This window comes from Xenopus laevis, chromosome 4L (assembly GCF_017654675.1).
Source record: "Xenopus laevis strain J_2021 chromosome 4L, Xenopus_laevis_v10.1, whole genome shotgun sequence".
NCBI lineage: Eukaryota > Metazoa > Chordata > Amphibia > Anura > Pipidae > Xenopus > Xenopus laevis.
This window is the reverse complement of record NC_054377.1, coordinates 94639733-94666462: the sequence shown is the minus strand read 5'-3', so window position 1 is coordinate 94666462 and position 26730 is coordinate 94639733. Positions and strand designations below refer to the sequence as shown.

At 38.2% G+C, this 26730-nt stretch overlaps 1 long non-coding RNA gene across 2 annotated transcripts in view; it reads right to left on the bottom strand.

The window, feature by feature from the left end:
* Positions 1 to 2460: 2460 nt before the first annotated feature.
* Positions 2461 to 26730, bottom strand: part of LOC121403060 — a 47742-nt gene continuing 23472 nt past the window's right edge. The window contains exons 1-2 of one of the 2 annotated variants that reach the window (XR_005967017.1): positions 11283 to 11549; positions 2461 to 4016 (exon numbers count right to left, since the gene is read on the bottom strand). This is a non-coding gene — a long non-coding RNA (uncharacterized LOC121403060). Of the gene's footprint in view, positions 4017 to 11282; positions 11550 to 26730 lie in introns of those variants that run through there. The other variant, XR_005967016.1, reaches the window with a different exon arrangement.

The window sequence follows — 26730 nt, the reverse complement described above, 5'->3', positions numbered from 1 at the left end:
TTTTTAATATAAGAAAGTTATGTTTTGCTTATCAAGCATGAAAGGGAATCCTAGGTTTGTAAATTGTTATAGCTAAAATAAATAAAGAAATAAATGCTTTTGTATTATGTAATTATGTGTCTGCCCAGATGAATGTTGTGCAATGCAAGCCATGGTGGCTAATGTCAATGTTAAGTGCAGTCTCTGCAAGTCAGTTTCCGTTTTGCATGTGATATTTTAATGCTGAGGGAGATCAAATCCTGTGGGTCAATTTCCCAGCAGAGTGCAATATACATGATTCACTTGCTGTACTTCGTGCAATACTTGTGGCTCCTTTCCTGCTGTGGCGCAGTATCAATTCATCTCAGGCTATGGGGTTCATTTATTCCTTAGACTGTAAACACGGTTTGCTAGTTTTTCAGAGGATTTTGAAGTTATTTTCCCTGTTACTGAACCTACACTGAATTACATGAAAGCCTGTCATACTTCTATTATTTTGGAGGATAGTTTTAAACCCAGTGCATCTAGAAATAATAAAGGCAGAATTATGAAAATCATTAAACTGCAACAAAAATTAGGATAATGCTTGGGACCTGGGGTTTTCCAGATTAGGATTTTTTTTATTTAATTAAGATAACTGTACTGTACCTTAAGTCTACTAAAAAAGACTGCTTTAGTACTAAGTTTCTCTTTTATTATGACAGTGAAACTAGTGCAGGTCTAGTTTTGTGGAATGTATTAGATAGCTGCTACAGCTTTTATTAGACAATAAGAGAGACTCTTGTCATGTAAAGGGGGAAGGCGAATAAAAGTCTATAAAATATGGTTAGATACAGTATGTGTAATTTATATACAGGTATGGGATCTGTTATCCAGAATGCTCAGGGCCTGGGGTTTTCCGGATTAGGGATCTTTTCTGTATTTTGGATCTCCGTACCTTAAGTCTACTAAAAAATCATTTGAACAAAAAAATTATTTAAAGGGGGTTATTTATTAAAAGTCATTGTCTTTTCCTGAAAAACTTTTTCCGAGTTTTCCGAGGGTAGTTTCACTGAAAACTCAAATTTTTCGGGATAAAAGAAATACTCCAGCTAAAACTGGTCTAGGTCATGTAGAAGTTAATGGCAGAGGTCTTGTTAACCTTTTGAAGATGTTTTTTGCCTTTGTGATTTTCAAGTTTTTTACAGTGGTTTGTGCTTGAAAGCTCTATTAATTTGATGTATTCAATTTTTTTTAGTCTATAACTCAATAAATGATTGTTTAGAGGACATGTAAATTAAATAAAGATACTTTGTTTTTTTACATTTATGACTTTTTTGCAAGCTGGATTTTTGGAATGTCTTTCCATATTTTTCTTATTGATGGCAATCTGCTTCCCATGGCTGTAGGTTTGGGGCTTGGCACTAATGAGTGTTTACCATGCAACATCCCTTGAGTTGTTCCCACTGCAGGCTGTTTCAATAGGTGCAGCAGTTTTGCACCTAACGGATCACATACAAATATAATTGTAATGCTGAGGGTCAGAAATGATGCAGTCCCAAGCACAAAACATACATGTGCAGTTGAACATATGTTGATTTATTATGCACAATTGTGTCAGATGCACTTTACCCTAGAGGCTGCAAGTACTGTATGATGGAATTGATGGGGAAAAGGGCTGCATTCTGAATAAAGAAACAAAGTGTTTTGTGTCTGAAACTGAAATGGCATTTGTAATGGAGCCCTACAATGTCCCTGGGACAGCATAATGTGTCGGTAGAGTTCAGTTGCACAACAATATAAAACAGCAAAACGTCCATCTAAACTAATAGAAAGCATTAGATAAATGCTAAAATGAACAAATACAGAGACAAAAATACCCTGACAAATAACAAATATACCAAGGCCCCAAAGAGAGGGAACAGTCTTTTTAGATCCACGTATTCATAAATATGAAAAAGAATAATTCGATTTCCACTGCCTCATTTTTGTCTTCTTTAGGTTCCTACCCCCTAAACCTTGCACACTGTCTAATTAAATACTTGTTTGCTTCATATAGTGTCTATAGAGAATGGGCTTCCAATTTATTAAAATGGTCTTAACAGAACAGCAGTTACGATCTTATAACAAATTAGCCCTAGAGCAGCGCACTGTGAGGACGATACTGAGCAGCCATGAAAAATGCAACACACACACAAAATCAAAGACCAATAACCTCTGGGACTTGGGTCTGAACATACTGAATAAATTGCACAGGGCAATCCTGATGGGGCACTTGACTGGGTTCAGATAAACAAACAGTGTGTTCTAATTAATGATCCGGGTGCATACGCTTTAGATGTATCATGTATGTGCGTTAATAATTGATTCAACTCATTTTTGATTTCTCTAATTCTTACTTAAGCATGTCTGTTATGCAAACAACTTGGTAAACACTTGATTGCAAATTCTCACAGGCAATATCACTGTAATTCCATTAGTATTTTCAAAGACAAATATGAATTAGGAGAACTTGTTTTATTGATCTCAAAATGCATGAATGGTGTATGATAAACCTGAGCCCCATGAGAAACTTTGGGGACCCATACAAGTTATTTGTCTGCCCCCTTCTCCCCCCCCATGAACACAAGCATGTATTACCAAAATATTTGGCTTGTCCTCTTGATCTGGCTGTGGGTCAAAGTCATTCTACTACTGAAGTTCATGTTGGAGATGCTCATATAATTCAGTAAATGTATCCCAATATAAACAGCTCATGTTACTCTATAATTAGTTCATATAAATACTCCCATTAATGTGTTTTTAAGTCAGACAATTAGGGTTGCCACTTGCTTGCTGCTAATGTAATAGAAAGAAAAATATATAGGAAGGCCATTATTTTTTCCCCAGAAAAGGTGGCAATAGGGGTCAGTGGGGTTTGCATAAATTACATAAATTGTGTAACTTTAAGGGGCCCAATTATTGTGCTGTGATGCCCCATAACTAGTCAGCAGTATTTCATATAAATAATAAAAAGAATGGATTTGTGTGCTAATAAAGTAAGTCGGTTTATTGGTGCTCAGTGGAGATTGCCATAGCCCTATGCACTGAAGTAGTCATCATTTTGTCACTTCTCACACTCTCTCCCCTGCCACATGAGACCAATATCCAGAATAATGACACACACAGTGGTTAACTTGTGTAATTCACAGCTGTATTAATAATTAGTTAAGTTGTGCTTTTTATCCTGAGGAAGGTGAAAACCCCCTGAGAAGCTTGGGCCAATTTGCTTCACAACAGGGAAGCAATTGGATTTGCTCCCAGGATCAATGCATCATATTTAATAAAGTGAATGAGGCTGAGGGAAACAGAAGGAAATATGGAAGCATACAGTATAAGCTGCTAGGTGGATGTGCATTATATTCTTTTGAACCCCAGGCAGCATGCAGACCCCAGCTTCTGCAGTCTCACAGATGGAGTGAAAATCAATGCAGGGTCTGACAAGTGACTCAAGGGTGCTCCTGCGTATTAAACCATATTTTGGTGGTGGGTACCACTGCAACTGGAACTGCAGCAGAAAGGGGGTATCGCTGGTGGAACTGCAGCAGAAAAGAATGGGGCTCCATTGGTGGAACTGCGGCAGAGAAGGATGGGGTGCCACTGGTAGAACTGATGCAAAGAAGGATGGGGCGCCACTGGTGGAACTGCAGTAGAGAAGGATGGGATGCCACTTTTGGAAATGCAGCAGAGAAGGTTGGGGCACCGCTGGTGGAACTGGCTGCCTTCAGAAGAGGTGCTGCTGGTAAAACTGAAGGTGGAATGAAGAGAAGGAAATAGTGTAACTAGAGTAATTAGGAAATAAAAACAACTGGTGTTACTGTGGGTGCTTTAAGAAGCACTTAGGCGCTGGTGCAGAGTTGGATAACAGCTTTGATCTCCTGTAAGGCTCTGTTTAGGCATTTTAATTTAGCCTTTAATCTCCTTTTTCTCCTTTTTAATCTCAGCTGCACTTTTCCTGGGCAAGTCTAATGACAATGCGCTTTGGTGAACCACATGTGGAGTGGCCACATGATGATCTCCTAGAGTAATACAAGAAAAGAGAAAACATTAAGTTTGAAGCAGCTTATAGTAAATCCACAGTGATAATAATGGAAGTGACAATTTCTTACTGTACTCTACCGAGAGAAATAGAAATGTGGCAAAAGTGGCAGGTATTTATTACCTCTATGGGTGCAAACAGTGCAAATAATATGGCAATATGTAATTCTCTGGGCACACACTCAGTTATTATAAGTTATATTGACTCTCAGGTGTCTGATCTTGCTGCCCAAGTCAGATGGCTATTTAATATAATTTAAAGATCTGTGAAGTTTAGGGTTAATGTGGAAACTTCAAATAAAAAAAAGAATTGGTATTAACTAGTAATGGACGAATTTATTCGCCAGACGAGAAGTCGCGGTGAATTCCTGTGATTCGCTGTTGAAAATTTGCCGTCGTCGGAAAAAAATGGATGACGTTGAAGCGTCAAAAGCAAGACGCGGGGGGCTTTTCACGAATTGTAAGCCATTTTGCGAATTTTGCATGAATTTCACAAATTTTTCGGCGAAGCGAAACGGCCCAAATTTGCCCATCACTAGTATTAACCCACCGTGAAACCTGCAATTTGGTATTTTAGTTGGGAACATTCTACTGTACATGCTCTCATTGGCTGCAGGCTGGTTCTTGATCTATGGACCATGTGTTTTATAGTTCCATGAAAACAAACTGTAGTCAGAAAATTTATCAATTTTGTTCCTAAGGGAAAAATCTGCGGCTACAGATGGGGTTTTTCCTTCCTCAGGATAAGCTAGCAGTTAGGCAGCTTTCACTTTGACAAAGAGCTTGAACTTGATGTGGGTGAACTTCACCTACTGTAAAAGAGATATTATTGAGGGAGAAATGCAGGATCCTCTCCTTCATCCAGAGGACGATAGGGTGAGCAAGGTATTTTTTGCTGTAGAAATGAAGCTGGGTAGAATTATGACTTTCTGTGTCACTATCTAATTCACTGTAGGTTTTAAATCTCACAAAATTGCATAGAATCCCAATATTTTTACTTAATAGGGAGGAAGAGAAATAAGATTTTCAGGTCTCATGAGCTAGACCCTCTCTGTCATTCATAGTTGTATATACTTGGCTTCCCTTTCTGCATCGCTCCCAGTTTTACAGCTCTGCTCCATATGTTTGCTGCTACACAAATAACCAGTAAAACTATTGGGAACAGCTTTAACAGAATAAGCATTTGCATTGCACATAATGTTATGAAGATCCCTTCACGTACAGTGATTCCTTACACACAGATGAGCCAGTAAATAAAATAAGATCATAGGTGCAAACAAGCTTGTAATGCTCCTCTATTCTTTAAAGGGATACTGTCATGGGAAAAACATTTTTTTTTTCAAAATTAATCAGTTAATAATGCTGCTCCAGCATAATTCTTCACTGAAATCCATTTCTCAAAAGAGCAACAGATTTTTTTATATTCAATTTTTGAATATATGGGGGTAGACATATTGTCAATTTCCCAGCTGCCCCAAATCATGTGACTTGTGCTCTGATAAACTTCAATCACTCTTTACTGCTGTACTGCAAGTTGGAGTGATATCACCCCCCTCCCTTTCCCCCCCCCCAGCAGTCAAACAACAGAACAATGGGAAGGTAACCAGATAACAGCTCCCTAACACAAGATAACAGCTGCCTGGTAGATCTAAGAACAGCAATCAATAGTAAAAACCCATGTCTCACTGAGACACATTCAGTTACATTGAGAAGGAAAAACAGCAGCCTGCCAGAAAGCATTTCTCTCCTAAAGTGCAGGCACAAGTCACATGACCAGGGGCAGCTGGGAAATTGACAAAATATCTAACCCCATGTCAGATTTCAAAATTGAATATCAAAAAATCTGTTTCCTCTTTTGAGAAATGTATTTCAGTGCAGAATTCTGCTGGAGTAGCACTATTAACTGATGTTTTTTGAAAAAAACATGTTTTCTGATGACAGGATCCCTTTAAATACAACCACTAACGATCCTCCCTTATCAGCTTGTTTAATAACCAAACTTAAATCCATCAAGGCCCTATATTCCCCTGTTGTTAGGTTGCCACATTTACAACACCCAAAGACCTCTCTCATCTTCTCTATATCTGCCTATACTAATCTCTGAAACATCGTGTTATGAAAGCTCTTAGAGTTGATGGGATAAAAATCCGATTTCTTTCTCATTCCCGAGTGTCTAATTCTTGTTGTTGACTCACCTGCACCTTCATTCTGTAGATCTTTTAGATCATTTAATACACATAAATCTCTAAATTCACATAACTGGATCACTCATTCCTCAACACTAGCCCCTGCAAACAAGCAGACCTGCCCACATTTAATATTTGTATCACTAATGCAGGACATATCTATATTCAAAGAAAACAATTCATCCCCTTTATCAATTGCATTATCTGTATTGGCAAAAGGGCAAAAAGTCAATGTCCGAATAAATTCAGAATTAGAGAAGGTATCACAATTCATTTCTGGTATAAAATTCAGTCCTCTTGATAGTAGAGATAATTAATTTGAAGTCAAATGTTGATCACACTACGTATAGTCGGCATAGTATCAGCCTGAGATTTAGCCCGATCAATATTCATCTGTTTAGAGTTTAGTGTATCTAATTTTCCCACACATGTGGAATCATACCCTACCAGCGTTAAGATCGTGTGTTCCTCCCTGTATGCCGCATCGGAAGGCTTGGATTTATATCTCCACTCGCCTCTGCTTCTTACATAGCTGTGGGTCCTCATCACCTCCTTTTTCGGAGTAGATAAACTCCTTAGATTGCATGACTGATGCGTCTTGTTGGAATCACTGTCCAGTGTCTCCGGGTCTGACCCTAAAAAACAAGGTGGTGAGGGCCTATCATGTTCTACAATCTCCCCGACTTTAGAACCGAAAGAGGAGTCTGCCTCTGCAAACACTATATCCTCTTGCCTCATTTTATTTTGATCTGCCATGCTATTCAAAGTCCTTCAGCTGCATGCAATCAGTACCCAATTCAGTTGTAAATTAAGCTATAAAGATGCAAACATAGACGTAAGACCGGGTGCTTCACCACATTGAGATCCAAATAACTACAGTCCAGCACCGCATATATTACTGGGAGCACTTACCGAGGCATGCTGATGCAATTTTTAATCATTGCTTAATAAACTTAAATTTTTTAATCTACGGATACTGGCTTCCTTGGTGCTCCGTGGTTTGCAAAACGTCTTGTATGAATTGGCTGCGTAGGATCGCAGTGGACATGTAGCACGTTGAAGCCAAACACTGACCGGTAAGTGCTCCCACTAATGTTTGCGTTGCTAGACTGCAGTTATTTGTAGTGATGGGCGAATTTGTCCTGTTTTGCTTCACCACGAATTTAGCGGGTATTCACGAAATGGGCTAAAAATTCACAAAACGCCAATTTTGATGCAGGCGCCCTCTAAAGTCAATGGGCACCCATTAATCATCGATGGAGTCTAAATTGTCGACAGCATCAATTCCGTCGCCGGCATTAAAAAATGTTGACGCCAGAGAAATTTTTTGCGGCGAATTTGTATATTTAACCGCCGGTGGTGAAACTCGGAAATTCTACGCAAATTCGTGCCTGGCAAAAAGATTCGCCATCACTATTTATTTGGATCCCAATGGAGGAGGGGATTTTTGCCTGATCCTATGTTTTTGTTTCATAGACTTGAACACAATGTGAAGTGGAAAATCCGCTTATGGTGGGATGTCAGTTCACTGGAGAACTACCATATAAATTAAATGTGAACTAGTCCCCCGCGGCCTGAGAATTAAAAAATTTCAATTTTTTACACATGTACCTTAGGAGTCCCTCACGAGACAAATGCAGCAATTTGAGTATGTGATAAAAACTAATAATATGGACAAGTTCCAAAGGGATAAGCCGGACTATGAAAATTGGCAAGTTTATTCATGGAAATCAAATGATTATGTTTATTCCCCCCAACATGTCGGTAATAGTATTCCGATGGAACAGAGGCAGATACCTCGTTTGATTATAAAGTCGGGGAGATCTGTGCAGTGATATTAATATACGGATGGCTCGTACGCCCTCACCACCTTCTTTTTTTAAGATCAGACCCAAAGACACCAGACAGCGATTCCAACAAAACTCATCAGGCATGCAATCTATGGAATTCATCTACTCTGAAGAAGGAGGTGAGGAGGACCCACAGCATTGTAAGAAGCAGAGGCAAGGCGGGCAGAGATATAAATCCAAGCCTTCCGATGCAGTGTATAGGGTGGAACACAAGGTCTCAACGCTGGTAGAGTATGATTCCATAAACTCTAAACAGATGAATATTGATCAGGCTAAATCTCAGTCCAATACTATGCCAACTATGGGGAGTGTGATCAATTTGTCATCTAGGATTTATTTATGAATTATCTGTACTATCAAGGGGACTGAATTTTATACCAGAGATGAATTGTGGTAACTTCTCTCTAATTCTGGATTTAAATAGGTTTATTCGGAAATTGACATGCCATTTTGCCAATACAGATAATGCAATTGATACAGGGGATGAATTGTTTTCTCTGAATATCGATATATGTCCTGCATTAGTGATACAAATATTAAATGTGGGAAGGTCTGCTCGTTTTACATGGGCTAGTGTTGAGGAACAAAAGATCCAGTTATATTAATTTAGAGATTTATGTGTATTAAATAATCTACAAGATCTACAGAATGAAGCTGCAGGAGAGTGAACAACAAGAATTAGACATTTAGAAATTTAGACATTTAGACATTTAGAAATCAGATTTCTATCCTATCAACTCTAAGAGCTCTCATATTACGATGTTTCAGAAATTAGTATAGGCAGATATAGAGAAGGGCCTTAATGGATTTAAGTAAAGATCAAAGTGCGGTTATTAACCGGGGGGGGGTGTTCGTTAGTGGTTTTGGATGCTGCTATCTATGATAATGAGATAATGTGCCAATTAAAAGACCCTGCCACATATACTACTCTCAATAAGGATCCCACAGCCATGTTTTTGAAACAGTTACATACTATATTGTTTGTGGGTTATGATAAAGAAATACTGTCCTGGAATGAATGCCAATGTCTAAAGTGTGAGTCCTCAGTTGTACTAGTGTTCCATGTACTACCCAAGGTCCATAAATCCCTTACAAATGTTCAGGGCCATCCCATTGTAGTGGGGCTAGGCTCTTTGGGTGAAGGGCTTTCATGCTATGTTGATAAATTGCTGTGACCACTTGTAGAACAGCTTCCTACATATTTGAGGGATACAACCATGTGTATCAATAAGATTCAGGATATTGAATGGAAATCTAACTATAGGTGGTTCACAATGGATGTGGTGGCTCTATACTCATCCATTGATCACGAACAAGGGATAGAAGCGGTCCATTTTTGTCTCAATACTGAACAAATGTTCACTGAGATACAGTCTGCTTTTTTTTATAATCTATAAAGATTTTACTGAGATCAAACTATTTTCTGTTTGATGGTCATTATGACTTTCAGAAGTGTGGGGCCGCTATGGGGGCCTCGTTTGCACCCACTTATGCCAACCTATTCATGGGTTAGTTTGAGTGGCTCCACATTTTTGGTATGATGAATCTATACAGAGATAAAATGTTTCATTCTTTCATTATATGGACGACTGTATAGGCATATGTGAAGGGGGTGAGTTATCCTTGGATGGATTTGTCCGTTACTGTAATAATCAAGTGAAGGTATTTACTTTCACTATGGAGACTCATGACACACAAATGTCAAGTCATGTTTACAGTAAGGGACCTAAAGGTCTGTACAGACATTACCCACAATACTTTATTGCACGTTATGGGGTATATTTATGGGTTTTTTAAAAGAGTATTTATCAATGGGTGAAAGTGAAAGTTCATCCTTTGATAAATATGCCTTTCAAAATCCCATAGAAATGAACGGAGAGTGGCGGAATTTCACTCTAGCAGACAGCGGCGATCTTTAATTTCACTCTTTGATAAATATACCCCTTTGAGTGCTCATCCATCCAGTTGTCTGAGAGGGGTCCCAGTGGGACAGGTCATACATTTGAGGAGGATCTGTTCTTCATTGGATACATTTCACTTACAAGCCATGCGGTTGTCGGATCGGTTCATAGAGAGGGGGTATGACATGAACATGGCAAGGGTGGCTTATGAGAAAGCTGTGGCAATTGATAGGACCACCTTGTTGGCAAGAAAATGCATAATAATCCTCCTATACGCTACTACACCACTTTTGGTGAGGAAGAGTGGTCTATTAGAAAATATTGGCGGTTGTTGCTCCAGGATCCCGTATTGGCCAGAGTTCTGGACGCACAACTTTATAACTCCAGTAACTTGGAGATGGCCAGTTCTTGGCTTAGGTACAAAGGTAATTATAAATGCAGTAGGTCAAGGTGCAAATCTTGTCAATACTAAATTTCTAAACAATTTATGGCCATGAACAAGGGGAAAATATATGAGATTAGGAGATATTTTAATTGTGCATCAAAGAGACTTGAATACCTTCTGATGTGTTTTTGTGGCTCCCAATATGTGGGAAAAATAGTGAGATGTTGGTACACGTATTTTGGAACATGTTTCAAGGACTACAAATCTGCTGTAGTGTAACATGTTCAGGAGAAACATGATGGGGTCATGAAGATACAGTACAATTTAAAATTATAGATGAGCCAAAATGTAATATAAGGAGAAGTAATTGTTGTTGAGGGAAGCATACTGGATTCACCAATTGAAGACTACGAAACCCTGCAGAGGGTACAATGAAACATTAACATATGTACGTAAATATGCATAAGGTACAGTAGATGGCATCTGTGTTAAACTATAGCAGTGCCATGAGGTGGCTGCACATATTATGTTATAATACACAAAAGACATGAATATCTTGTAAATTATATCCTTATAAACGGTGAGTTCTGATGTCATCAGTTATAAACGGTGAGTTCTGATGTCATTTCTGTCACATGACTCACTGAAACTTGTGTATTATAATAAATAAAGTACCCCCAGTTGCAAAATATGAGGATATTAGAAGTTACCTCGGAGTTCCATGACCTGTATAAAAACACTCGGCCTTCGGCCTCGTGTTTTTATATGGTCATGGAACTCCTCGGTAACTTATAATATCCTTATATTTTACAAGAGGGGGTACTTTATTCACTATATAAACTTACATAAAAAAAGAGGAACACAAGAAAACAGGAAAATAATGATCTGCATTTATAGAGCAAAGTTGGGGGTTCATAATACCCACCAACAATGCTCATAACTCCTAATTTGTTTTCACAGGACATTCCTGATTTTGACAGCTCAGCCCACAATCGATCGTTACTGAAATGGAACGAGTTTCTGTTGGTTCTGCACTGAAGCAAGAAAAAGATACAGTTTCTAAAACTTAATAAAATAAGAGGCAGAATACTCAGCACCTGCACTTAGATACGGTTGTAATTAATAAGATAAGTAGTCTCTTGGGAGACGTGAGACTTGCAATTTAAAGGGCAATTCCAAAGATTTAATAACACATAAACATAAACTATATCCCCTAGAAATGTGTTTAAACTTTCCATAACCTGCCAAATTTTGTAAAATGTAGGGGGTGTGGCCACAAAATTGGTGTTAGACAGAACTTTTCGTCCCTCTTTCGGATTTTCAAATTTTGGGAGATATGGATGCTACCACAAGGCTGCATGGGGTAGGATTACTTCAGACTATGTTCTATAGCTGTGAACAGTATGAAGGTGGCAGGTAATCTGATCATTTCATGGGTTAGACAAGGACACATGGTAAAGAAGGGTAACCTAAGAAAGACATTTTTTATAGCAAGGCATCTAAACAATTAGCTAAACCATTAGGTGGTGTAATTTAAACAATAAAACAATGCTGGGGGCGTAACAGTAGCAGTGGGATAGGGACTGTGGTTGTGGGTTAGAAGGTATAGTAGGGAGTAGTGATGGGTGAATTTGCGACATTTTGCTTCGCCGAAAAATTAGTGAATTTCCTGCGAAATTCGTGAAAGGGCGAAAAATTCGCGAAACTGTGCCGTTGTCTCGTTTTTGACGCCGGCACCCATTTTTGAAAAAATTTTTTGACGCCGGCGAATTTTTTCGTCAAATTTTCGCTGGCGTTTCGTGAATTTATTCGCTGGCGGCGAATCGCGCAAATTCACGCCTCTGGGAAGGGACTGTAGCTGCAGGATAAATGGTACAGTAGGCAGGGGCAATCCTGGCCTCTCTGCCTCCTGAGGCAGCTTGCTGCTGCCGCCCCACTCACCTTTTTGTGCCGGAGGGGGGGAGGGCCGTCCATGAAGTCGTGGAGGGGTCCAGGGGGGTTCAGGCTCTTCACAGGAAGAGCTAGATTTCCGGTTTGAAAAATGGAAATTATACTCGTAGGGGCATATTTATCAAGGGTTGAATTTAGAGTTTATCGAAATTTATTCAAAAATTTGAATTTTCAATTTGACCCTTGATAAATCTGACCTTTAAAGTTAACAGGACCGGCATCTTTGCTGATAGTAGGGTAAAAAGGGAAATGGTGCCTATAGTATCAGTGGGGATAATAGTCTCTGGAAAGTGACTGTGATTGTGGTATAGCAAGTATAGTAGGGAGAGATGGTGCCTATAGTAGCAGTGGAAATAATAGTGTCTGGAATAGCAGATATAGTAGAGAAAGATGGTGCCTATAGCAGTGGGGATATTAACCTCTGTGAAGGGGCAGGGACTGTGGGGTAGCAGGTATAGTAGGGGGAGATGAAGCCCCATACCGGCTTGGCCCAGGAGAACTGTTCCTCCTGTCCCCCCCCCCCGATGGCAGCCCTGATGATAAATGAAACATGTAGCATATTTTTACAGAAAAAAAGTTGTACTGTAATATCACAATCAGTCCTATTGAAATGTTCATCTGATTCTTGAGTGAAACCTTTGAATCAAGTCTTTCATGGCAGGATATGCTTTTATAATTGCGACGCCCAAAATAAAGTCTATCTTATTTTATCATTTTATCATCAGTTTAATCATGCCCAGCTGCATATGCTGCAATGAGAATACAATCAATTTGAGTGTATTTTAGGCACCTTGCTAGTTCTACCATTGACAGTCCTGGTAAGTGGAATGAAAGCAGGGCAGATTTTAAAACATTTTTCCCCTTTCCCCTTTTTTATCTTAAAGGCAACATTCAGACAGAAGCTGACATGTCTTTTGCATGTGTAGGCCTATAGTAAACTGAGTGGCACCATTGCTCTAACTATGAGCTTTACCCCAATAATATCCTCTGGATGAGACCTTAATTCCCAGGGGTTGAGTCCTCACAAAGATGTGGAGGCAGGAGACATTTACAGCTGCACAACTGTAAATGTATGCAGTGCACAATAAAGTGGGCACCAGTGGTTCTTGAACAATAACTGAACTGATTTATTAGAACAGATCCACGTGGGAGAATGGAGCAATGATACAGAAGAGTCTTCCCTCTAATAGTGATTGAGAGTAAAATATCAGTCTACCCAGAGTATCTCCTGTTTTCTCTGGGGACACTTCTCAGTATACAGTATGTTGCCCTAATCTGCTCAATATACAGTATGTTGCCCTAATCTGGCTTTCTCTCCAAGAGAGACTATTACAGGATCTAGCTACCCTTTAATAATCCTGACTAATGATGACTCCATGGGAGGCTCAAATCCACTTAGGAGAGGTTCAGGAAAAAAAGTCTGGCAGAATCCTCTGGCCAAATCCCTCCTGAACCCACATGGCTCAGGCATTTATATTATGGTACATCGCTACCTAGTGGCCAAACCTGGGCTAGCTATGTATCATGCTGTGACCCAGGAAATGAGGAATTAATCCTTCCCTTAGACTAAAGGTCCCCTTTGTGCTCAATCTGTGGGTGAATGCAAAGTGAATGGGTACACAATTATCAATCCCCTATACCTGCAGCTTCTCCTCAGAATTCCAGTAACTCTGGGTGTCTGCTAAATAGCATCTGCTTCAACTTGTGTATGATGGGCCAGGGGGGTGCAAATTAGTAACCCGAGTCACTTCAGGGGCCCAAATGCACATGGCATCAATAACAGTATTAGCGTTAGTGATGTGTGGGTCAGGAAAACCTCAACCCGCACCCAAACATAACCTGAAAAATGTTGCCCTTGTAGGACCCACAATCATACTCCCATCATCTAGCTCTGTATGCTATATTCCAAAACATGGAATCTTCTGGAGCGGAGGAGGCTTGTACTTCCCACCCTGTTGATGATGTCACAAAAGGGGCAAGGGCTGGCACATGCCTATAAAGTCAGAAGCCAGCAATGTAAGGTAGGGGGCGGAGAGAGCAGGCTCTTTGCTCGACCCAAACCCACCCGCGAGCCACAAACGGTGTGCCAAGGTTGGCCAGAACCCGCCCAACCCACTGGTACTGGGACGGCCCTCACATCACTACAACCCGCCCAACCCTTACCCTAAAATTCAACCTGAACCTGCCAAACTGGTGGTCAACCCGCACATCACTAATGAGAATGTATAGAAACAAATGTCAGGCAATGGTCAATTATACAACCATTCTAGAGTTTTTTTGTCCATAACCCCCCCCCCCCCTCCACACACTTTAATCCAGGCAGTCAGCACCATTTTAGGATACTGGTAGGCCCAGCGCAACCAGCATCTGAAAATGTTAGCCTCAACTTGCAATTGTTTTATTCATTTATGCTTTTTTTAGGCATTGTCCTCAATTCCAGTAGATGTAACTCCAAATGCGGCTGCACATTGCTCAATGCACTTGCTTAAGTAAAACAGTGTTAGCTCAACATGGCCTCCAGGCGTAGTATACCAAAGAGTAATAAGGTAGGAGTATTAGAAGTGTTTCCTAAAAAAAACACATTTCACAAATATTATTGTAAATTAAATGGTTGATGGTGGACTAGCTATCCCTGTGGGCAGCCAAGCAGGCACCAACATTTGTGTAAAATTTTCCATGTCATTTCATTTTTCCATACAATGGTCACATTAAGCTATAAGGTTCAGTGCATTTCACTACTATGATCATCATGTAGAATAGGCAAAAAATAGGCAATTAAATGTTCTTAATAGGCCTGTGTCATCTTGCCCAGGGGAATTTATGGGGTCTATTTTTTGCTCTTCATTATATCAGACATAAAAGTCATCTCCATAATGTGTTGTATTGGTGTTTGATACATAGGACACAAGGTGAAATAACTTGTACCATTGTGCACTATAGAAACCTGCTATTGGTTTCATGTGTTTAGTGACGCTTCAATCAAAACATAAAAAGGGGTCCATTCCTACACTTAAAGGGAATCGGAAATGCATTATGCTATTTAAAATTTACAAGCTTACACAGGCAGGGGCAGTAGAAGTAATAATTAAAAAAAAAACTAAATTATTTAAAATGAATTTACATTTTTAAATAGTATGCTTTTCTTTTAATCAATCTCCAGATTTCATGCACTTCTGGTCACCATGTGCCTTCCCTACTTTTCCAAGCCATTTCATTCATTCTTTCTTCATAGACTAAATTCTCTTTGACTTCATATTAATTAACCATCTTGCCTTTTTAATAGCCTGCTGGATAATGCACCTCCTAGAATAATTTGAGTTTTTTACGCGCACTGATTCTTCACTTATTCGGGGTGGGAGTGTGTGAGTATTGAGTTTAATAGAATTTCTTCTGCTCAGCACATATTATGTTTCACTGATGCTTCAAAGCTGTACTGCCTTCTCTAATACTGACTTAGGATAGAGGAACGCTTGCACAAAATGGAAATGTGTCATAGATAGAAAAGACCAAAGGGCTGCACTGCTCCAGATGTACAAATTGAATTCCATGCAGGCACCACAGTATATTTTGATGACAAAAGACACTGTAGGGTGCAATATATACATGTTCCAGTTCATTTACTTCTGCCTCTAATCAAATTTCCACTTTCTCATTTGTCCATTTATTGTTACTGGAATTTAGTCTCCATTTTCATTGACGTCCTTGATCAAATCCAAGAATGCCACTAACAGATCAGAATTCAAGCACTTTATACTGACCTTCTTTGCGGGGATTTTTAATTCCTGCTCATACAGTATGTACCCAATTTGAGCACAACATTGAGAGTATTCTATGGCCTCTAGTCATTTCTCCTATAAGAAACATTTCAACAGTCTATTTTGTCTCCTCTTTGTAGAGTATTCAATAACTCACCATTGAAGTTAACATTCATTCTTTAAAGGTGCTTGATCTAAGAGACATCAAGTGATCCTATGATAGCAAAAGTGCTTGCACTCTCAGAAGGCTTTTTTGCCATTTACAATCCTGACTACTGGAGATATTGTTGACAATGTGCCTTTCTGCTATGGAACAAACCCCACTTGACCTCCAGTAATGACCTTGGTGCAGCATCCCAAATTTCTGCATGGACATCGAGTTGAAATGGGCTTGTCAAAGAAACTGCAGTATCTGCAAGATTGTTGTGTTGTTGTGCCAATCCTTAACCCCTGAAGTGAATTGAATCAGTCCAACTAATACTGTGTAGTGATGCATTTATTATGAACAAGTTTTGCAATTTATTATGTGAGATAATAAGAATATATATATACACACACATAACTATGTATAAATGTGCGTTAGGAAATATTTCTCTCACCTGTTGCCTGGATGCAACCAGAAGGTGATGTACAGCAGGTAACCTGTATTTTGCAAACACTAACTTAGATCATAGCTATTGCCCGGAGAGGTACTTTTATTTGTGTACTTTGGTGGAACTTGTTGTATAGTAAGTTCAAACTGCCATATGCTTCAGAAGGAGTCTACAGTTCCCAGTTAGGATGTCAGCTGGTAGACAGTGGATGTAAAGTAATACTTGGGGATGGGGGGATCCAGGCCCACAGATCCCTGACCACCCCCTCTGTTGACTTCAGGGCCCCTGACCCCCCCTCCACCAACTTCAGGGCCCCCCTTGTCAGCCACAACCCTCCTCCCAACCCTGTCAGCCTCTCCCCCCCTTGCCTCTGACGAGTGCGTACCTGCTTTTCTTCTATTGGTTGGGGAGAAATCAGGGAGCACACACTTGTGGACATGTCCATTTCTTAAAGAGGTACAGTAGTTCACCTTTGAGTTAGCTGTTAGTTTGCTTGAACTGCATATTCTTAGTATCTGTTTAATCAGTTTTCATTTTTATTTATTCTTCATTTTTGGATCATTTGCTTTTCAAAGCTGCCTCCTTCCAGCTTCCAATCTAAAATGCTGTTCACTGACCCTGGTATCCAAACAATGGCTGTTCTCTAAAGCTACTGTTCTGTTGTCATTATAATTTTTCATTTGCTTATCTTTTTGTTCAGCCCTTGGTCTATTCAACTTCAAGTCTCTCATTCAAGCCACTGCCTGGTTGCTATGGTATATTGATCCAAAGCAAATGCTTGAATCCCATACTGGAGTGTTTCTGAACATAAACTTGAAATAAACTGCAAATTTTGCTGGAATATTACACCGGTTTTTAACAAATAGGTGCAGCGGCCAGGGGGAATCAGTTAAGATACTATAATAACTGGGTGTTTATTATGGGTCTAATATTTGGCACCCACCAGTGATTTTAACTTTCACGTGTGAAATAAATTGAAAATCTTGAACTGTGAAAGAAAAGTGATTTTTATTTTGTTGGGGTTGAACTTGATTTTTGTCTCAAAAAATTAGCCCTTTGGTCATTATAAGAGTATAAATGATTTTTTTTCAATTAACACCACCTTGCTGTGTAGCCTTAACATTCGTGAATGATTGCATAGGCACTTTTTCCCATTTCTGCAAGTTTGCTTTTGCAGCAGATGCTCCAGATCAGCTTTGAAAGAACCCTGCAATGTGTGAAACACCAAGATAACTTCAGCTCACGAGCGTGAAGTCTCAAAACATGTTACAGGCTCATTATTTCTGAACAGTAAAATTTCAGCTTTAAGAGCGAGTTGAAGAAATGAACGGTAATGAACCTTCGAATAAAGTGATGTTAATTAATAAAGAACTTTCTTAGAAGGATTAATATACAAATCATATATTGAGTATATAAATGAAGACTTTTATGAACACCACTGTAATAACTCTGTGTCCTTGCAGATTGCTTTACTTGCCTGTTCAAACTTTTCATTTAAATAACCTCTTTCAATGCCATCTTGGGTAGGGCACAAAAGGAATTAACCCTGGGTCCCACCACCACAAGGACATCTTGTAAAGAAAAATTATACACAAAGTATACACACACATATATATATATATATATATATATATATATATATATATATATATATATATATATATAGATATATATAGATATATATATATAGTTTTGTGATTTATTTCTATAGCGCTGATCTTCCAGCCTCTGTTCAACAAAAGCAGAAGGGTTTGGAAATAACCTGATATATGTTATTCTTCCCCTTCAAAGGGGGCCTTCACTGCTAGGGGTCCTCTGATTCCATCTCTATCAAATATATGTACATATTTGGGTAAAAAATATAATTTACTTCTTGCACAACTACTTTGTGAACAGGTCCGATACAAGCTCTATGTAAATTAGTACTACTGGGCTCAATATTGTCCCTATTGGCAAGGATAGTGCTTGTGGCCAATGTTCATAAATGACACCTATGTTCATAATAGCTAACGAGGATACACAAAAATATACCTAATGGATCAGTTATCAGTTATGGATTGCTAGTTAATGGATTAATTATTATAGAGAAGTATAATTATTTTCAGAAGTTTTTCTGTTTATTTCAATTTTGATTGAACGGCATCTTTGCCACTCAGAATCTGTTGAACTTCTTCTTTATCACTCTTTTTTCCCCTTGTTGCAGAAGAAGGTCAAGGGCATAAAGTTTGCATATAATGAACGAGCTGTGGCTCCTCCTGTATTGAAAATAGCTGAAAGAAGTGGGCACTTATAATCCCTCTGACTAAGTGGGCACCTGTGTCACAATTTTCACAGTAGTTGTAGCTTACAATTGCTATGGCATCTGCAGCTGATACCACTACAAACCTCCAATTTCCGAGAGCAGGATATTAATTCCCTTCTATAAAAAAATGAAAACAAAAAAAATACTGTGTTCCTAGTGTAACAGAGGGGTTTAGTTGGTGCCCTAAGTTTTCTGCTGCAGACCCCATGCAGACTGCCACAGAGATATGACACCAACTGAGCAAAATCTGAGATCATGGCAAGAGGCAGAGTGGATGTTCTAGTTCCAGGTAGAGTAAAAACAACATAAGTCAGTGTCTATAGCTCTGTCATACAAGGCTTTATTAAGGGTAATAAAGTTCTTGATCTTGTAAAACTCTTGATTTTAACATAGTAATTCTAGACAGACACCAGAAGACATCTTTGACAGATGTATTATTACTCATAGTAACGGTTCAGGTTCTATTTCTTGGCAAGCTTTTTAATTTTGAAAAAACCCTACTATCAAAAGAATTATAGAAAAAAAACAAACGATGCAAGGAAACGCAAGCAAGATCTCTTGAACTTTTGCAGGAGACCCAATCGTGTGCCCATCTCCCCACTAGGTGGAATCCAAGAAATTTACTTAAATGCCAACTACTGGGCAAACACTGAATTGCTGTTGCAAAACTTTAACCCTAGAGAGGGAAATAATCACCCAGGGCTTACTGAGGACTGCCTAAGGTATCTAAACTATAGGGGAAACTGCCTGAATAAAATGCAGCTAAACTCTGAGGGTGGCTACAAAAATAAAATTATTTTGCTTATTATAGGCATGGGACCCATTATCCAGAATGCTCAGGACCAGGGGTTTTCCCCAATAGGACTATTTTACCTCCAATAAGGATTAATTATTAGTGATGGGTGAATAAATTCGCCTGTCACGAATTTGCGGCAAATAAATTTGTGAATCTCCTGTTACAATTCGCCGGCGTCAAAATCGATGCACGTCCGACAAAGTCACTTGCGTCAAAATCACCGTGCGTCAACACTATTCCACCGCCATTGACTTTAATGCCAGTTTCAAAAATGATGCGAGTGACTTTTTGGACGCATTTCCAAAATTGGACGCGGGCGTCAAGTTTCGAGTTTCACGATTTTTTAGTGAGAAATTCGCCCATCACTATTAATTATATCTTAGTTGGGATAAAGTGCAAGGTAATCCTTTATTTTTACAGAGAAAAAGGAGATAATTTTAAAAATGTTGGATTATTTGATTAAAATGGAGTCTATGGTAGATGGCCTTCCTGTAATTTCTGCAGTTTTCCAATAATAGGGTAATGGGTTTCTGGATAACAGATCCCATACCTGTATAAATAAAAAGGCAATTTGTAAAGTGATCATCAAGTACAAACCTCTAAAATTGTAATTTCATTTCAGTTGCGTCACACTTTCAGAAATAAGTACCAAATGTATTGGACTCAGTTCAATGCTTTTATTTAGCCATGTGTATAACACTATTGTGTAAATGTGTTTTAATCTAAGAAATAATTTCCATCATACAAATCAAATTCAGTCATTAACAAATATCTTTAGTTTAAGGCAAGCATCCCTCGAAGCATTAATAACGATTGGCAAGGAAATATTTGTGCTCATGCTTTAATTCAATTTTTTTTTTATGTTTTAATAAATGAAAGTGGTCCCAGTTTAACTCTAGACATGTCAGAGTTTCATGATTCTTTGATAAAATTCAAATGAACTATAAAAGGGAAATAATAGGCATCAGGAGAGAGGCATCATTGAAAAGGAATTAGTCTGAACCAGCTATTGGTTCTTAAAGCAAAACACTTTCATTTCACATGCTTTACTTATAAGTAATATTTTGTCTTTCATAGTGGTGAGCAAAAATTTTTTATGGAATTGCGGCACAATTTAGCATTTCACAATTCACCAATATTTTGTAAAACCACAACCAAAATTCTCTGTGCTTTGAATGGCTTCAGTGCATGAACTTGTGTTGATTAAAGGACATTAGCTGAATGAATGTTTGTTTAAGCCTTAGGCAATAGAAAGTGATTGTATGTAGATAGCACATCTTGTTCATTTCATTACATGGATTGTATCTGTATCAGCAGATGCCATACTCAGCCAATATATTCCCTATTACTGGAACAGACCAGCACCAAAGATAGATTTGCAACAAGGTTTTAAATGCAGTAAATTTTACTAAGTAACTATACTAAGAAATAAAGGCCATTCCTGTTCATCAGCTGGGAACTCATCATGAGCAAATGTACGTAATATTTTTAAAATGCTCCATGTAACATCAATTTAATGATACAATAGTCAAGAAGGAGTCAATAACTGCACACATGCATGTGCCTTCTCCTCTAATTCCTCTCTTGTTCAACATTACCTTAAATGTTTTACCTAACCTACAAAATTGTCCTTATGTATTTCTTTTCAGACTTCTAATATGTATATACAGTAATGTATGTACAAAGAGCTACATGGAATAGCAGCACTAAACATTCTTCAAATATTTTTTGATAAATTACAAAATATGAAACTTGGTATTGTGCTATCACTCCAAAATATAGGGTATTAGCTGAATTTAAGGCAATATAATGGCAGTCTGCACAAAAAATGCAGGGTACCTGTAAAATAGGGAGTTACCAATGTGGAATCATGTGAAAGATGCATTTGCATATTGGTGGCATCCAGAATGTAGAGGAAAATGTTTATTCCAGGGCTACCTTAATTTTAAATACCTTGTCACTTGAACAGTAAGTAGCATGCTTAGATTCAAGTTAATTACATTTAAATCCATGCAATTTTTTTGATCTGCATTTTCTCTTGCTTTTGTAAACAACCCCTTAATTTCTGTACTGTAATTTTGTTCACTACAACAATACATAGATTTATAGCAGGGCTGTCCAAACCCAGGAAATAGCTTTGCTCCCAATTAATAATGTGATTCAATAACAATGCCGAGTCGCCAACGACCTTGCAAGTAGTGAATCATAGAAATGTTTAAATCCAAGCCATTGGGCTTGGAGCTGGACAGCACTGATTTACGTCGCTTTATTAATATGCATATATAAATATGATGTGTAGATACGTGTGTGTGATGTTGAGTTTGTGATCTGTGTGCGTGTGGGGGTTGTGTAGTCTATTAACTGCCTTTCCCTGAATCTGGCTTAATGCCTCAAAACAAATCAGAAGCTAAATTGATGTTACACTTGCCCTTGTATGTCAGCTTGCCATTTAGTTAATTGGATGAGTTATTAAGGAACAAACCAATAGGCAATTATTAAAATAAAAAGTTTCAAATCCTGCCTCTCTCTCTGTAGGCTGATGTTCTGCAAAAAACAAAGGAAACCTGCTTCATTAACTTCTTACAATTGATGCAGCCGCAAGCAAAAACATATTTTTCTCCCCTGTTTTTAATTTCCATGTGTCAGAGCGCACTTTGATACCCATGCCCAAGAGATTTCCCCAATAATGAAGTAATCAGATCCCCTCAGTGACACAGTAACTATTTTTGCTGCTGATCCTTTATTCTTTGTTAGCTATGTATTTTTTCCTGCAAATTGCATACAATAGGCATAACTATCTGTCATCCCAGTTTTACTAATTATAAGTGGCACAAATATACTGTAGCTAAAACTGGTGGTTATTCTGCATACGATCGTTTATTTAAACGCCCTTTCCATTGTTCATGTTGCTGTTTGTAGCACATTAACATTATGTCAAAGGCTCACAAATGAAATTAGCCAAGTTAATTGGAGTCCTGACTTGTTAAAGTGAGATGAACGAGACAAAGAATAAGAAAGGTAAAGCACAAATAATTATTTCCAGGAAGCAACTAATTGACGAGTAAACAAGAGCATCTCCCCTAACAAATAACCAGGGCTGACTGGTGTGTTTGCTTGCAGGCTTTAGGCTGGAATAGTTCATTATGTAACAAGTCTTACCGGTGATTTGTAATTGAGCTTTTAGGCCATGACCTCTTTCCTTGACAACAAGAAAGATTTTTCTCTCATTACCCATTATTTTTTCCCAATATTTTCCCATTTAACCTTCAGTGTTTCCTGTTTATTTGTAATAGAACACAGGTTAAAAAAAATTACATATATATAAATATATACTTGTAAAATAACTGCAAACTGAGTGCAATAAGAGTGCATTTGGGTAATCTGGGGTGACCAATAATGCAGTATGACAATGGAGGGTGGAAACATATTGCATCTGAATTTTGAATAACCAGCTCATTCTATTTAAACTGCTGATTAAAGAAAGCAAAATGTGTATTTCTATTTCTCTATTTGTTTGATTCCGATTTTTTGCCACATGTAAATATGTGATTTTTGTGCCAGTACATATATGATTTTTGAACCAGTACATGTATGAATTGTATTCCTATATATTTGAAAAAACATAACTCAGATTATTTATACCCTACCAAGTGACCTAATGCTAATAAATTACAATCATACTCCAAACAGAGCCTTCACAAACGTCATTCAAGGTTTCACCCAACAGGATATTATGGCTCAGACCCTTTAAGAAGTTGAGTGTAACCATCACAGGACACAATGATTGCGTTGATTGGACCTGATGTTTCCCTGTGATTACAAAGGGCACTGATGGGAAAGATTGCAAATGTCTTGCTCCTCAAACTATATGTAAATGCACCCAATAAAAACCAAGTACTTTATTTTCCCATTTAGAAACAATAGACTAGCTGTAGGCCTCTTGGGTACATATCCCAGTGACTGCATTAACTGCAGTTTTAGTTCAAAGAAAAGATACACCCTTCACCAGGCTTCTTAAAAGCCATCAAAATAATGGTAATTGATTAGAAAAAAGGTGTTTGGATCTTGGAGAATTAACCATTCTAATGACACTTTCCAGTACAATTGACACATTACAGTACAGTACAATTTACATTCTTGTTGCTTGCTTGCGACACATGCATTGACTATGTTGGAAAATAGATTATCCTAATGATTTACAATTTACCTTCATCTTGCTCGTTCATACAGTATGTTACACAAGCATTGACTACCTCCTTATCTCACAGCCATGTTTAAGATTAGAATACACTGCTGACATATTCCACACGGCTACTCTCAACATCCTTTCCAATTAAATTTATTCTCCCATCCACACAAGAACCCCACTGGCGATAGTCCAGAAATGTTTAAAATGATAAGGTTTCATTTAAATGAACATGTTCAAATTAATAATGGTTCCCTCAATTTTCTGCCAACCGTATCTATGTGAAGAGGCCACATAATCACATCACAACCAGAAAAATACATATGTTAGAACAACCAATGCTTCAGAAAAGGCTTGGGAATCATAATTTAGGAATAAAGACATTGATAAATAAATAAGACATGGTCTTGAAATACATTGTAGAATTGAGATTAAATTAAAAATTAAAATAAATAAGAAATAAAGGTACTCCTGCGAATTAAAGAAACTTACTATAAAAACTGCACCCATCTGGTGTATTGCTGTACTCTTCAACTTATGTCAGATGCAAGTTGTAGAAGGCAGTGCTGAGGACCAAACAGAGCCTAGTACTTAACATTTACCACAAACAGGCAGTAAGTACACGGCTTAGCTGCACTTCTAGCTTGAATATTTGAATGACGGAACCTGGGGGGGGGGGGTTTAAGTGTTTGCCCATGTGCTGTACCTTGGCTTTCCCCTCTTGAATATAGCAGACAATGTTGCATAAGTCTGGAGTTTAAACACCTGCGGTTATGCGTGAAAATTACGTGCCGGGTACTAAGTGCAAAAACAGATTTTTGCCCACATTTACATGTTGTCTAGTTCATTGTAAAACCAAATACGGTATCTAATGTATTCATATATTAATGATGTCATGGTAAAAAAAAATTTTTTCAAAATGAATTAGTTAATAGTGCTGCTCCAGCAGAATTCTGCACTGAAATCCATTTCTCAAAAGAGCAAACAGATTTTTTTATATTCAATTTTGAAATCTGACATGGGGCTAGACATATTGTCAATTACCCAGCTGCCCCTGGTCGTGTGACTTGTGCTCTGATAAACTTCAATCACTCTTTACTGCTGTACTGCAAGTTGGAGTGATATCACCTCCCTCCCTTTTTCCCCCCAGCAGCCAAACAAAAGAACAATGGGAAGGTAACCAGATAGCAGCTCCCTAACACAAGATAACAGCTGCCTGGTAGATCTAAGAACAGCACTCAATAGTAAAAACCCATGTCCCACTGAGACACATTCAGTTACATTGAGAAGGAAAAACAGCAGCCTGCCAGAAAGCATTTCTCTCCTGAAGTGCAGGCACAAGTCACATGACATGGGGCAGCTGGGAAATTGACAAAATGTCTAGCCCCATGTCAGATTTTAAAATTAAATATAAAAAAATGTGTTTGCTCTTTTGAGAAATGGATTTCAGCGCAGAATTCTGCTGGAACAGCACTATTAACTGATTCATTTTGAAAAAATGTTTTTTCCCATGACAGTATCCCTTTAAGGATTCAATAAACAGCAGTGCAGGTTTGTCAAATTAAAATATATGTTCCCTTTTTGTAAAAAAAAAGCAAAGCAAAAAAAAAAAAAAAAGTTTAGATTTATACTATATGTTTTCCCATTTCTTCTCCTTGGCTGATGTACAACACAGTTTATACATCAGTATAATATTAAGTCAAGAGGTCTTTTTATGTCACATGACACTTCTCTTTCGTGATGGATGCCACTGATGGCACTTATATAACTTAAAAGCATCCAGTCTAATGAGGAATTATCTTGCAGAAGAATGCATTTTAGCTACCTGAGAAGATACAAATGGCAGATGACACATTCTTTGTATTTTTGTGCAATTTACTCACTCAATATCCTTTTATCCTTTGAGACTCTTTTGTGGCCCTGACACTGATTTAACAAGAGATGACCTTGCATCCAGATACATCATGTCACTCCATATTCATCAATAATGTGCTTATTAAAGAGAGAAAAATAATACTCTTTGTTGTATTTGAAGTCAGTTCTTGGAAAGCAGAGGTATGAAATGAACCAATTTATAGCAATAATATTCAACAAGTATTTGCATGTAAAAAGACTTTGCAAGGTCTTCAGGCAGATATTATTTTACCTGGCCAACTATTTTGTACCTATCCAAAATGAAAGATATTGTTGTTTGTGCCAATAATCTAAAAAATTTGCAGGTTTTGACCGATGGTCAGATTAAAGAACAAAGTCCAAAACAATGCACGATTCAGGTTTTCGCTAAAATAATGGAGAAATCGGATTTTAGTAAATATTCAGCCACTTGAACACATTCGGAGTTACTGACCGTGATTTTCTATCTGCTTTACTTTAATGTGCCAAACTAACACTTTCCCAGTTCAGTCTATCTGCCCCTACCAACCTGCCCTCGTCTATCAACATACTTAATGGTTAAAGGTTGAGAGCACTGCAGTTTCAGTTAAAGGCAAATTCAATATTAATCTGTCAGTCTGCCAACTGCATCAGTGGGCGAGACTGACAGATAAGCCACTAGCAACCATATATGTCAAGAAAAGCTTTCTAAATGCTTTATAAACATATTGTTTAAATATTTTGCAAAAAATCATGATTGCGTTATTTGCAATTTATTTTGATTAAGGCTGAGACCTCCACTACTCAATTGCCCCAAGGACTGTTCATTTTTTACCAGACCGTAAAGATGGTTGGACTGCAGGAGAAAACCATGAAAAGGTAAAGTAGTCAGGATAAAGCTAAGTCCAAGGACTGGAAA